At 37.2% G+C, this 14,935-nt stretch overlaps 1 long non-coding RNA gene across 1 annotated transcript in view; it reads right to left on the reverse strand.

Annotated features, from left to right (window-relative positions):
* Positions 1–1,403: 1,403 nt before the first annotated feature.
* LOC110307515 overlaps positions 1,404–14,935 on the reverse strand; it is a 15,561-nt gene continuing 2,029 nt past the window's right edge. The window contains exons 2-4 of the long non-coding RNA XR_002379404.1: positions 4,988–5,081; positions 3,877–4,029; positions 1,404–1,679 (exon numbers count right to left, since the gene is read on the reverse strand). This is a non-coding gene — a long non-coding RNA (uncharacterized LOC110307515). The remainder of the gene's footprint in view (positions 1,680–3,876; positions 4,030–4,987; positions 5,082–14,935) is intronic.

The following is a 14,935-nucleotide window of genomic DNA, read 5'->3' on the forward strand; positions in this document are numbered from 1 at the left end:
TGAAGTGCTGATAAATTCCAGCTCTCTTTAATCCACTGTATATTGAACATCTTTGTTAGCTCAAATGCCATCTGACAACGCTGAAATTCCAAACTCTAGATAGAAATAGTACCAGCAAGGGATAATCAGGGGACAAATGAAGCATACACTAAGTAGAAGAAATCACAAAAGATCCATTTATACCTGGATTACTAAAAGGATGAATCTTCAGTAGAAATCAGAAGAAAAGTACAGAGCCCCTAGACTAACAATATCTGTGTAATTGACACTTTATTCCCAGAACTGAGTTCAGAGTTCAGGTCGCATTTATTCATATTTGAGGGACAACTGAATTAAAGAGTTGGAATCTCTAAGAGAAGTGACATTCTTCAGGGAAGATATCCCAGTATCAGGTGCCTCACAAAGCAAACACCAAGTGACCTGGAGCGCTCTCTCTCTCTCTCTCTCTCTCTCTCTCTCTCTCTCTCTCTATCTCCCCTCCCCGCCCCCCAGGACTAGTCACTACAAACCGAGAGTTCAATTGGAGGCTGAACACATAGGCAACCTCTTTTTTTTCCCTTTCTAATTTTAATAGTACATTCCATTATTATACTGATGTCATTGACAAATTTGTGGTCCCCATGTTTATTTCTTTTTTTATTTTTAATATTTGTTTTATTACGTATTTTCCTCAATTACATTTCCAATGCTATCCCAAAAGTCCCCCATACCCTCCCCCCCAACTTCCCTACCCACCCATTCCCATTTTTTTAGCCCTGGCGTTCCCCTGTACTGGGGCATATAAAGTTTGCATGTCCAATGGGCCTCTCTTTCCAGTGACGGCCCACTAGGCTATCTTTTGATACATATGCAGCTAGAGTCAAGAGCTCCGGGGTACTGTTTAGTTCATAATGTTGTTCCACCTTTAGGGTTGCAGATCCCTTTAGCTCCTTGGGTACTTTCTCTAGCTCCTCCACTGGGAGCCCTGTGATCCATCCAATTGTGCCCCTTCTTAGAATTGGGAACAAAACACCCATGGAAGGAGTTACAGAGACAAAGTTTGGAGCTGTGACGAAAGGATGGACCATCTAGAGACTGCCATATCCAGTGATCCATCCCATAATCAGCTTCCAAACGCTGACACCATTGCATACACTAGCAAGATTTTGCTGAAAGGACCCAGATATAGCTGTCTCTTGTGAGACTATGCTGGGGCCTAGCAAACACAGAAGTGGATGCTCACAGTCAGCTATTGGATAGGCAACCTCTTAATGTAATTGTTGCGATGAGAAATTACCAGAAACCACTCAAAGAGAAAAGGGTTTATTTTGTTTACACTGCCACATCATCACTTCATCACTGAGCAATGTCAGGGTACAAACAAACACCGGGCAGGAACCTGGAGGCAGAAGCTGAGGGCTGCAGAAGGAAGGAGGTCGTGGAGGAGTGCTGCTCGGCTGCTTGCTCGGTTTCCTTCCTTAAAGCATGCAGGACCATCTGTCCAGGCCCCACCCACAATGGGCTGGGCCCTCCCACATAAATTACTAATCAAGAAAAAGTTCCCTAGGCTCGCCCACAAGCCACTCTGGTGGAAGCATTTTCTCAATTTTGTTCTCTCTTCCAAATTACTCCAATTATGTCCAGATGACAAAAAACTAGTCCAGCACATACATCCCCCAGCTTCCTTGGGCAGAAGCAGCCTGGAAAAAAAGATAAAGATTTGGTTTTGAATGAACACATGAAGCTGCATGGTCAAAAGCCAGCTCTGACAAATAACTGGCAAATACGGGTACAGTGGAAACAGCACAAAGATCTCCTTTTCTTGCCTCAACTAGATTTAAATGTGCATGTTCTGAGGCCTGGTTTGGAACTGGGTGGAAGCTGCTTCCTCCTGGGGCTCACAATGCAGTGACTGAACCAGGGAATAATGAAAGGAAGGTCCCTCGGACATCACCAGGGTGTCAGGCACAGCAGTCTCCTCTCACAGCCGATCTCAGAGCAGGGGCTGGATTAGGTACAGTTTTCTTATTGTTCCAACATTTTCCTTCAGTATATCCGTAGTGGGTTTGGCCACCTTTTCCAGAGCTTTTGTTGAAAGAGATGAATCATGGTAGTGACAGCTGCCCACATGTTTACTAAACTCGAAACTCATCCTTTGTTAATTTCAGACCCTTTGAGACACCAGTTAGCATCTGGCAGTGATCTACGGAAAATAATCAGCATAAAGTAGACCACACTGTCTGTCGATCCAGAGGTCTCGGGAGAAACTAAAGGGAGTACGAATCACACTGTGATAGAAATCTTATGAGATTTCTGGTGGCAAGAAAAAGTGACCAGATTTGACTGATAAACAGAGATCTTAGGGCCACCAGGAGGACCCCTGCAGTTGAAAGCATGTACTGCTTTAGCCTGGTAACATTAGGTTACTTCCCAAAAATCACATAAAAGGGAAGGAAGATAACTGGCTCCACACAATTGTTCTTTGACACATATATGTACACACACACAAACTCATACACAAAACACACACACACATACACACACACACAAGCTCATGCTGTGAACTGTGCATGCCTACCTGGTATCACAAAAACAACAAGGGCAAATATAATAATATTTAATAATTTTAAAAAATCACTTTACTGGGGTGATTCCAGCAATGTACATGATTGGTGAAGTCTGCAGGGTGAACTATAAAAAACCTGGAGGAATCTTAAGTCCTTAGTCAGATCACAACAAAGCTACTGTAACAAAGAGGCCTCTCTGTTGTAGCTTTTGTACTTTTAAGACTTTAGACTCACAGAAGAGCCAATAGGGAGACCTTTCCACCAGGCCCTGCTCCCTTCCTTCCTGTCCTTTCATCCATTAAAATGGCCTTTGTCCCAAGGTAAAGTTTCTTTGTTACAATGTCCTCATTTAAAACAATATGACATAATATGGACTTAACAAGCTATATTTAGAAATACATGCATATATAAAATACATATTTGCATATATATAACGTAAAAAACATGGAAACATACAATAATAGTTAATGAGAAAAGAGGCCATGAATTTGAAGTAGAGATGGGAAGGGTACATAAAAAAATTTAAGGAGAAAAAAAAGTGAATGGAGAAATATTGCAATTAAATCAAAATCTCCAAAATAAGAATTAAAGAAAAGAACAGCTTCTGAAAATTGGCCCTTTGGTCTTTATTTTACCATGTTAATAACTTAACAGATACATTTTTAATGAACACTTTTAACCTTAGCACACTGGAAGTGGAGAAAGCCTGAAAGTGTATGGCTGGCTTGGGCAACAAAGCCAAACTCTATTAAAAGTTAGTGAGTGAATGAATGAATGAATAAATGCTGTATAAAAGCAGAAAGAAAACTTAGCATTGGCAAGGAAAAGACTCAGTGGAGTTGTCCATCACCAAAAATATAGTAATATCCCTTCATTTAACATCAGGGAAGAACAGGAATTTCAGATAGACATCAGATAGACATCATCAACAACTCATCTTAATGTAGCTTTACCAAATTGAGTAAGCACATAACAAAATAGATATTTTTAGCTAGCAGCTGTCAGCTATATCAAAAGAACAGCAAAAAAGTTGCTCAAGAAGGGAACACAGCAAGAATTGCTCTGTAGACACAGCAAGAGGCCTGTTCCCCTTATTCTCCACTTGTCCTAAGAGGTCTATGAAAACCACTAAAGTCTCAGAATCTCAGAAAAGAATGTATTAGTGAAGAATATCTACCCACACACAAAAAGAAAGGGCCAGAGCATCTGCAAATTCAATCATGAGAATCATCATTAGCAACTACCTAACAGCCATGATGAGTAATGGCCAAATTGGAAGTTGGGAATGAGAGAATGTATACAGGAAATCTGATATCTGCTCTAAAAATACCTCATTACAGAGTTCTTGCCTTTAAATTGTTCTCCGAATATCTTGTCATGCACTTGCATCCTCCATTCTCACTTGATGTACTCTAAATCCTGAGTTAATAAAATCGCCACACTAGGAATCTCATTAAGAATTCTTGAACGAAATTTCTGATGTCTGTGGAAAAAGGAAAGGCATGATAATTCTGATGAATCGGTGAGTTGTCTTATTAATCTAACAGAATCTCTCTTGAAAATACTAATGATCTTCAGCCAATGCAGCAGGTAGAAAAGACGTGAGTTTGGAGGGTGGAAAGAGTGTGTCTCTCTGAATTTTGATTTCTCGCCTTTAAGATGAAGATAATCTTTCTACATGAGGTCATTGTAGAAGCCAACCTAGAACATAATTAACAGCTACTTCCCATGTTGAAGGCATGCAGCAATTATCATTTTCATAGCCTGCCAGTTCCAGCTCGCAGATTCACTTCATTTAGTTGCCAAGATAACATGATTGCTGCTTCAGGGATACAACATATATTCCAGTTATGAGGCATAATTTCTGGGCAGCAAATATATAGGCCCCAAGAAATAATTTCAATTGCATAAGCAGTTTCCTAATGAGCACTTCTTCCTCATCAAAATTATAGTTAAAGCCAGAATGGAGTTCTAAACAATTAGTAGTATAGGGTTTGATTAATTTTAACAGGTGGGTTAAGCAATGTCACAATGATTATCTGCCTTATTGCTATTTCAATATTATTTTCAAAACTAAAAGCATTGTTCATATATAAATTTGGGCTAACCAATATAGCTAATGTTTTTATTTTTATCTTTAATTAAGACAATGGATGTACTGTAAAGCATTATAGGGAAAGTGATATATCTAAATACATCTAATCAAAAAAATGCCAAAATTAATTTGATAGGAAATATAAATAAAATTGGTTGTTATATCGAACAATAACACAATAACCTTTTATTTATTTATGTCCATCTCTTTTATTAAAAAGACATCTATTGGTTAACATGTAACTTCTTACAGCTGGACTTTAAATAGTAAAGGCAAAATCAAACAAAAATGTGTTCTAGGAGAGTTAGGCAAGAAGGACATCCCTAGGCAAGGAGCTACTTCTTACCTGCTGGCAAAGGAAGAGTCTGTTTTTCTCTAAAAGTGCAGCTCCTAATAAGTCAACCATGCTCCAGTGGAATATTTGGGCAGCAAAAATTTGCCTGGAGGTGGGGGGAGGGGAATGGGAGGAGACAATTATTGAGCAAAAAGGAAAGACAGTGTATCAGGGAAAAGTGGGGGAGGAGTAGGATATGATCAAAACATATCAGAAATCCTCAAACGTGTTTTTAGTAATTAAAAAAAATTAATGACAATGAAAAGTTGTATCATGATTTCTTTCTAAGTATGTTCTGGATAATTAATTAAATTTCTGATTAGGATAAATGATACTTTAAGATTATAGGATATGAAATCATCTTTTCTGAAAAATAATCTCTATTCTTGTGCTTCAGGTAATTTTTCTCCTAATAAGAGTAATTCCCTCCTGATTGCCTGAGGCATCTAAATACATCTATTAACTATCAGCTTATTTGAATTTTTCAAGAAAATATTAAATGTACACATCACTATTTTCAAATTTGAAATTAACTGAAAGACTTTTATATTCAAAACATCACAGTTACTGTTCAAACCATTTTTCTAAGGACTGGCACAAGCCCCTCCCCCCCCCTTTTCACTTTGCTTTTATTTCTTGGTCGTAGTTTTAAACCTGATTTAAAACAAAACAAAATGTGTAACAATCCCTTTTAAACATTAATTGAAGTTATTGAATTTCTTCACAATTGTGAGTGCTAGACAGAGCTCAAAGTTGTGTACAGGAAAACTCGCGCTAGTATCATGTGCCTGCAGACACTGCAAGTGGAGATGAAGTGTAGTTGTAAGGCTCATATCTGCTTAAATAAAACACAGATCCAGGTTGCTACTGAGAGACTGCCTGGTCGCTCCAGGCTGACCCGAGGCAAAACTATAAAATCTTCCAAGTGTGAATTCTCTATTCAACAGAGCTATCCCTCGGTGCTCTCGACTTTCTTCAACCCATCTGCCCTTGCCAGAACTCACTGATTTGAGCTTTTGGTCTACTCTCCTATGGTGCCCCACTCTGATCTGTCCTTTTTAGAAAATGTCCTATATATAGGAACATTGCCATCTGGGGAAGTAAGAAAGCCCTATGCCTTCATATTCCAAGGCATTGTAACATTTTACAAGTTCTTCTTGAAATGATTTCTGCAAAATATAAGAATAGTATTCCTTGTCAAAAATAATTTTAGTATGTGAAGGAAGTTCACTCATATCTCTCTCTCTCTCTCTCTCTCTCTCTCTCTCTCTCTCTGTGTGTGTGTGTGTGTGTGTGTGTGTTGGGCATCTGATTGCAAGAGGTCATAACTAATGTGACTTCTAAAGATACAAACCTTTGAACAGTATCATTTTCATTTCCCTTATTAACAAGGACTGCTGGAGCTCAGCCTAACCCTACCATGCACCTTCCCTGACAATGTTTTCATTACGCCAGAAGTCTGACAACCTGTCAAATACCATTTCTTTTCTTCCACCTCAGACAGTGAAGATTCCAGTCTTTCTAAGGGGAGTGACTAGAGAATATAATCTGGGGGTAAAAGATTAAACTATAGATTCAAAACTGACTGGAAAAATCTTACTACACCTCAGAACTGAAGCATCTCACATCACCACCACCCTCCCGGCCACCCCGCCCATGCATGCCATGGTGCTTAATGCATGTGATCTTCCCTTTTATGATCTGCTGTGTATTTCAGTAACTTCAAGTGAAATAAAATCATACTAATGTAAACTCATTACCGGGACTTTGACCATAGGTACTTCAGGAAAGAGCGCATCTATTGAATATAATAAGAGGTACTGAGCTCACTGCAAGTCACGCACATCACCCAGCATACCAAAGGTTCATGGTATCCTTAGCACTGCATTATCGTTTCTATCTTTGTATGCTCGCTTTGTGGGAGAAACACCAAAGAGACTCATTTATTAACCAAAGAGATCCAGCTAGCTTGTTAAATATTTATGCCATAACATATCCACTTGGAAGTCTAATACATAAAAATTGAAAAGATGACACTTCTATGTTGTTATTTACTAATGAGGCATATATGTCTGTGGAACATTGCTTAAATTCTCAAACACTCAAATCAAACTGGACATGCTAGCTGCAGTTTTTTAAAGCTCATTTTACTCTAACACAGTATATGTTCTCAAAGTAATGCCTTCAGAGAAAAGAATATGGTTCTGTCTTTGGATAAAACTGTGAATCACTTTCATAGGTCATTAAGCAGATGACAGATGTCAAGTATTTCTCATTAAAAATGTAAATACCCAAAAGCACATCTGTAGATTCAGTGTACTGCCCAAGAATGCAACAGTTAACTACATGCTATTCAAATATTCAAATAATTTTCAATTTATTAACTATTTCTAACTTTAGTAACTACAATAAACAGAAAATAAATTTAAAACTAGTATTTGGAAAGGTCATGTTTAAGTATAAAAAAAAAGAAAAAGAGAATTTTGAGAATACTCCGATCAGTGATACATGTTTAGGGAAATGTCAGAAGGAATAATAGCATTTCTCTCAGTAGAGAACAGGTGGCCAGGAGAGAATCCAATGACATATCTCAAGTACTAAAAGATAAATCTAGTATCTAGTAAACTCCCAAATATCACAGGCCATTTCAATTTCTTGTGCTTACTCTCCAGAACATGACAGTACAGTCCCATTTCTTAAAATACAACATACTTGATTAGCAAAATGTGAAGAAATCCAATCGATACTAACCGGGAAGCTTCATCTATAGTGCTAGCTGTCATTGTGTAGGAAGGGGTTAGACACTCAAACAGAAGAGAAAAGTAACCATCAATCATAATCAGCCATGAATATTGCAGGTTCTAGTGATGACTGATGTAGAAAGACATGCTGATTGGTGCAATAATGGCATTAATAGCTTGATCATAATCAAACATATTCTGATAAGATATAGTCCCATTCTGCAAGATAAAACTCATATCTGGTACCATTTTGTGGCCAAGAACTTATGAATATACAAGTCATAGGCTTCAGAGAAGAACCTACTATTCTGATTCCACTGAATGGTCATAAGATTCAGCTGGCTTCTACTTATCATTATATTCATAGATCAATTCATCCTTCAGCCATCATCTGAAAGCTTCTTTTGCAGTAGATGGTGACTAACACAGACAGCCTATATTAAGTATGTTGTGGAGGATGAGATACCGCGGAATGTTCACAGCTACATGATACACATACACTGTATCACTCCATCCAATGCTCAGAGACCATCATGGAAGAGGAAGCAGGAAAAGATGTAAGGGACAGAGGTGGTGAATGACTACAGAAAAGGGTATATTCTGGGCACAGTAGTGAAGCTGAACAAATGAATTCCCAGTGGTTGTGAAAGCTTGCACAAGATAGGTGCAAGCCCAAGTCAAAAAAATTCTTAGCTTGAAGGTGGGCTTTGCATGCTAATTCTTTTTTTTTTTAAGATTTATTTATTATTATATCTTAAGTACACCGTTGCTCTCTTCAGACACACCAGAAGAGGGTGTCAGATCTCATTACAGATGGTTGTGAGCCACCATGTGGTTGCTGGAATTTGAACTCAGGATCTTCGGAAGAGCAGTCGGTGCTCTTAACCACTGAGCTAACTCTCCAGCCCTGCATGCTAATTCTTATATGGAGCTGTGGACCTGTTAACCACTGTTAACTGCCAGCAGAGGACATGACAGTTTTCTCTAAGAGAGTAGCCCTTGCTAAGTCAACCATGCTTCAGTGGAAGGCCATGTATCCAAGAATATTTGAGCAGCACAAACTAGTTTTGATGACTTGAAAAAAAGCAAAATAAAATAAAATACACAAATGTGAGTGGGTAGGGAAGGAGGGTAGATTTAGAAAGAGTTGAGGGTTGGATATGATCAATATGCATTGTATAGAATTCTCAAAGAACTATTAAATTCTCTTTTTAAAGATCAACATATGTCAACCTATGATACTATACCAGGCAAAGCTATCATTCAGAAAGAGAGGAAAAACTAAAACTTTTCAAGATAAAAAGAAATCAAAGAGATTAATGATTGATATGTTAACTTTACAAAATGTATGCAAGGTAATCCTTCATCCAGAAACAATAACTTATGCTCTTTAAAATTCACAGGTAAATTAAATATACAAAATAGAAAGTCAGAAAACACCAAGCTTCATTAATATTATAAACTATCAAAGCTACAGAAAATGTGGTACATTTACAAAATGGAGTACTACACAGCTATTAAAAACAATGAATTTATGAAATTCTTAGGCAAATGGATGGATCTGGAGGATATCATCCTAAGTGAGGTAACCCAATCACAAAAGAACACACATGATATGCTCTCACTGATAAGTGAATATTAGCCCAGAAGCTCAGAATACTCAAGATACAATTTGCAAAACACATGAAACTCAAAAAGAAGGAAGACCAAAGTGTGGATACTTCAATCCTTCTTAGAAGTGGGAACAAAATACCCATAGAAGGAGTTACAGAGACAAAGGCAAAAGCAGAGGCTGAAGAAATGACCATCCAGAGATAGCCCCACTTGGGGATCCATCCCATAAACAACCACCAAACCAGGACACTATTGCAGATGCCAACAAGAGCTTGCTGACAGGAGCCTGATAAAGCTGTCTCCTGAGAGGCTCTGCCAGTGCCTGACAAATACAGAAGTGGAGGCTCACAGCCATCTGTTGGATGAAGCAAAAGGTCCCCAATGAAGGAGCTAGAGAAAAGGCCAAGGAACTGAGGGGGTTTGCAGCCCCATAGGAGGAACAACAATATGAACTAACCAGTACCCTCAGAGCTCCCTGGCACTAAACCACCAACCACAGTAAACATGATGGAACTCATGGCTCTAGCGGTATAGGTAGCTGAGGATGGCCTAGTTGGTCATCATTGGGAGGAGAGGCCCTTGGTCCTCTGAAGGTTCTATGCCCCAGTATAGGGGGATTCCAGGGCCAGGAAGCAGGAGTGTGTGGTTTGGTGAGCAGGGGGCAAGGGGAAAGGATAAAGGATTTTTGGAGGGGAAACTAGGAAAGGGGATAACATTTGAATTGTAAATAAAGAAAATATCTAATAAAAAATTAACTATCACAGCACAACATTAAAAACATAAAAGAAGAATACAGTACAAAATAGTCCAAACAAATAGAACATATATAATAAAAATGATTGCAATAAGCCCTTAAATATCTGTAGTGACTTTGAATCTATAGTCTAAAATACTCCATTAGGATATATAGAATGGGATGAATAGATATGAAAGCAAAGTCCAGAAATATGCTCCCTACAAGAATTCATTTCACCACTGAAGAAACAGGAAGAGCAAAATTGTAAGAAAGAATTCACATAAATGAAAACCAAACACAAATGGGAAACACTAATTTATCAGAAAAACTTAAAGACAAGAACTATGAAAGACTCAGAGTAGGCTGATAGAGGATAATCAAAGGGCCAAGTCAACAAACAATACTAAACAATCAGAAATGCTCTGTTCCTCATTCCAGAGCACCCAGCTTTCTAACACGTCATTAGACTTAATGTCAGAGAAAGGATCCAGGGTAATCGTAGCTGGAGATGTCAACACCCACTTACATCAGTGGACAGACAATCTGGACAAAAAGTCTACAATAAAGTAGAATTGAATTATATAGTATAGAACACATGAATTTGACATTAAAGATATTTGCATGCAATAGATGCACAATACCATCCATATTCTTACTACCTGGAACTGTTTCTAGAATAGAATTTGTATTCAACTAAAAAGCAAGTTCCGTTAATTAAAAAAGAAATATTAAAACTATGCCTTGTAACTTCTCTGACCATACTGGGGAAAAAAAAAAAAAACAAGACTTCATATCAAAAGAAACTTTAAAAACTATGGAAAATCATGGGGATTTGACAACTTGAAACAAATAAAAATAAAAGATTATGAAATTCAGGAAAAATAATACAAAAAGGAATGTTTAAAACACTAAATAGTTCTAAAAACAAAATCAAAAAAATCAAAGAGAGAGGAGAGACAGAGAGAGAGACAGACAGACAGACAGACAGACAGACAGACAGACAGACAGAGGCTGGTGAAATGGCTCAAAGAGTAAAAACACCTGCCATAGAACATAATAACCCAGTTCTTATAACCAGGACCCACATAGTAGAAGAGAACTACAAAAGTTGATCTCTCACTTACACACTTATGGCGCATACATCCCCCCCACAACTATATATATTTGGATCTAAACCAATAATTTAGGAAGACATTGACATATGGAAATAAATGTAACATATCATATCATTAGAATAGAGAACAGGACCCTTGTGATCATTGTAATAGGTGAAGGAAAAACACCCAACATTTAAAGAACAAATTTGATATAGGATTGTATCTCAGAATAACTATAACTGTAGATAGTTAGCCTATAGTCAATATGATATTGAATATGAAAAAGTTGAAAACCTATCTCCTTTAGATCTAAATAAAAGGATTTAACTCTCCTTTCATCTACTATAGTACTGGAAATCTTAGCCAATGGAATCAGGCAATCACAAGAGAGGCAGAATCCACAAACAGGGAGAAAATCAATTATCTCTATTTATAGATGATAGGATGCTTTATCTAGGAAAGTCTACAGATTTTCTCAGAATGCTATCAGAATTAACAAGTGAGTCCTGCAAAATTGGAGGATCTAAAATAAGCACACAGAAGCCAGTAGCACTTTCAGACTTCGAAAATGACCTTTATGAAAATAAAAAACAAACAAACAACCAAAAAACTATGAAGTCAATCCTTTTCATGATAACCGCAATAATTAAGTCCTCTGAAATAAATTTAACAAAGTAAAAAGGGCCTATAGAATGAAAATTACAAAACACTAATGAGAGAAACTTTTGAACACAGAGAGAGAGGGAAAGGGGAGGGAGAGAGGTAGAGGGAGACAAAAAAGAGAGACAGAGACAGAGAGACAGAGGGAGGAAGGGAGAGAGGGAGACTGAAACAGAGAGAGAAGAGAACTCCATTTTTGAATGGAAGGATTATGTTTAAATGCCCATACTATGTAAATCAACTTACAGTTTCACCTAGTTCCCATCAAAATACCAAATACACTATTCAAAGACTCTCAAATGCCTAAAACAACATTAAACAAACAAACAATGAAAACATAAAGATACAATGTATCATATACTTGATTTCAAAATATCCTATGTAGATATACTAATAAAAAGTAAAGGCAACTTACTGACAGATGTATATAACTAAAAGATGTAATAGATACTGCAGAAATAGACATATTTATGGTTGGTTGATTCTCTTCCATTCAAAAGACAACTGCAGTAGTCACTTCTCTCTTTCCACCATATAGGGGACCAAGGATCAAACTTAGGTAATTAGGCTTGGTGGCAAGTGACTTTAATTGTTGAGTCTTCTAGCCATCCCTATAGCCTACTGATTTTAGCAAAGTCTAACAAATGCTGGGAAACAGCCAAAAGAATAAGACTTTTTCCTCTCATCTTTCTCTCTCTCTCTCTCTCTCTCTCTCTCTCTCTCTCTCTCATGATGCTCAAAATTCAACAAATAATGAATCAAAGACCATTTAAGGCTGGATACATCAAAATACTAGAAGAAAATATAATAGAAAAATCTCAAGACATTAATTAGTAAAGGCAATGACTTTTTAAAATATGACTTCAGAAGCATTTTAGTTTAGCACAGTCTCAGCTGTGTATTTCCATTTTCACTGCCTGTGGCTTTGTGGTTTTGTTTTTGTTTTTCTGCAGGGAGAAGAGAACAAGTTGTGTAAAGGAACAGGCTGCAGACTAGGACAAAAATGGTGCCTACCATAAAGAAGTAACATGCAAAATATATAAAGAACTCAAGAAAATACAGAATAAAATCATTTTGTGTGGTTTTAAAATGCACAAATGCAATAAATAGATATATCTCAAGCAGAAACATACATTCCAGAGAAATAAATATTGAAACTATAGTGAGATATCATCTCACCCCACTTACAGTGTGATGATTATAAAAACAACAGCAAACATTTTTGAAAATAATGTTGGGAAAATAGAAATTTCAGCATCATTAGTAGCAATATAAATTTGTGTTGTTATTACAGTTAACAGCATAAAACATTCTCAGAAAGACTAACAATTGATTTACCTATTATACATGTCCTAATTTTATGAATGTATCCAAAGGGTTTGATATTAGCATATAAACAGACACCGGTGTGCCCATGGTTATCAGGGCATTATTCATACCGATGATACATGGTTTACCTAGGATTTCTATGAATGAATGAATAGAAATAATATGTCAGCTATATGGAATATTACCTGCCCACAAAGAATAGAATTTCCCACTTTCAGGAAAATTTCTGGACTCAGAAAACATCATGTTAAATAAAATAAACCAAACTCAGAAAGATATGTTCTCTTTTAAAAGTGGAAACTAAAAAACTAGCCAAAAAAAAAATACAGAATGGGGATCTTTGAAGATTAAGAAGAACTTGGCAGGAAGATTGAAATCTGTTAGAATACTCCATATGTCCAAGGTGCAGTACTACATGAAACACCACTAATACATACGACCAACACAATAACAAAACATACAATTTTAGTGCAGTTCCTAATAGTGAAAATAGGTCCCCTCACATCTTATTTTACTATATATTCCCCAACTAAATCATATTTTGGAATAAGCCTGGCACATGTTATTATGGCTATCTTATATCAGGGTAGAGTTTTCGCTAGGTTAAAGAGTTTCAAGATATCATCCTGAATAAATGTTCATGGAAATGAGAATCAACTGGCCTTAGGGATTCTGTTTCTGAAATCCTGATCAAAGAATCGTACTATAGCTTGGGGGACTTTTTCCCCAGCGTGTTCAAGCCTTGATATCAATGCCCCACCACTAAGAGAAGAAGACTAATTTAAACCTCATTAGTAACAAACACTGGATGATTTCAAATTACAAATAGGCCAATAATGTCTAATCTCCACAGATAGAATGTCTATCAATGAAAGACTTTCTAAATGCATTGCTTTTATTATTGATAGGAAACATAGACTCAAGGATTTCAGGTGATGACAGATGATCATGGGAAATAAATGACAGTGTTGTCTAACGTAGGGCTTCTAATCTGAGTTTTATATATTTTTCTAACAGGCTGCCCAAGATTAAGTAGATGGCACATCATCATTGTGATTTATGAAGCTCAATCAGATTTGACACACAATAGATACGCATCCCCTCTTCAGCTAGCAATCCAAAGGTCTACCATTTTGACCATTTTCTCTCTCAGAATCAATTACAAGATTCCTCAGAAGTGGAAATGTTAACTTGGTTGGAGATCCTATATGTGGATGCTTGTAACATGCTTTCTGACATTAAGAAGCATTAGATAAATGCTTTTTATTATTTTTAATGAATACATTAACATTCAAACTATTAGCAAAGAGTCATCCATCAAATTAATCGGCATTCAACAGAGTAGAAAGTGAGGAAACAGGACAAAGAGAGCTAGATATGACTGAGAAAAGGAAAGAAACAGAGTCTGTGTCACACAGAACAGACTCACCCATGCTGGCTGCTGGGCAGCTTGCAAAATTTAAGTTGTTAATGGGAGAGAAAGACATTCTAGTCACTTTGCCATCACAGAGCTTTTCATCTGGGAAGACAGAAGTATTGTTTTTATTGTGCTACTTATTCTGCCACTTTGCAGCAATCTGCTCTTACCTGCTAGGTTACAGCATTGTGGGAAACATTAAAATATAAAGAAAATGTAAGAATCTCAGAATTAAGTTGAAAATGTGATCTTAAGAAATGGGATATACCAATCACGCGGGACCTGAGACTGCTCAGGTTGGGGAGAGAGAAATCCGGCCTACATAGGGCCACAAGCCTCTTCCAGTCAGAAAAGCACCGGGGTAGC

Source organism: Mus caroli, chromosome 12, assembly GCF_900094665.2.
Source record: "Mus caroli chromosome 12, CAROLI_EIJ_v1.1, whole genome shotgun sequence".
NCBI lineage: Eukaryota > Metazoa > Chordata > Mammalia > Rodentia > Muridae > Mus > Mus caroli.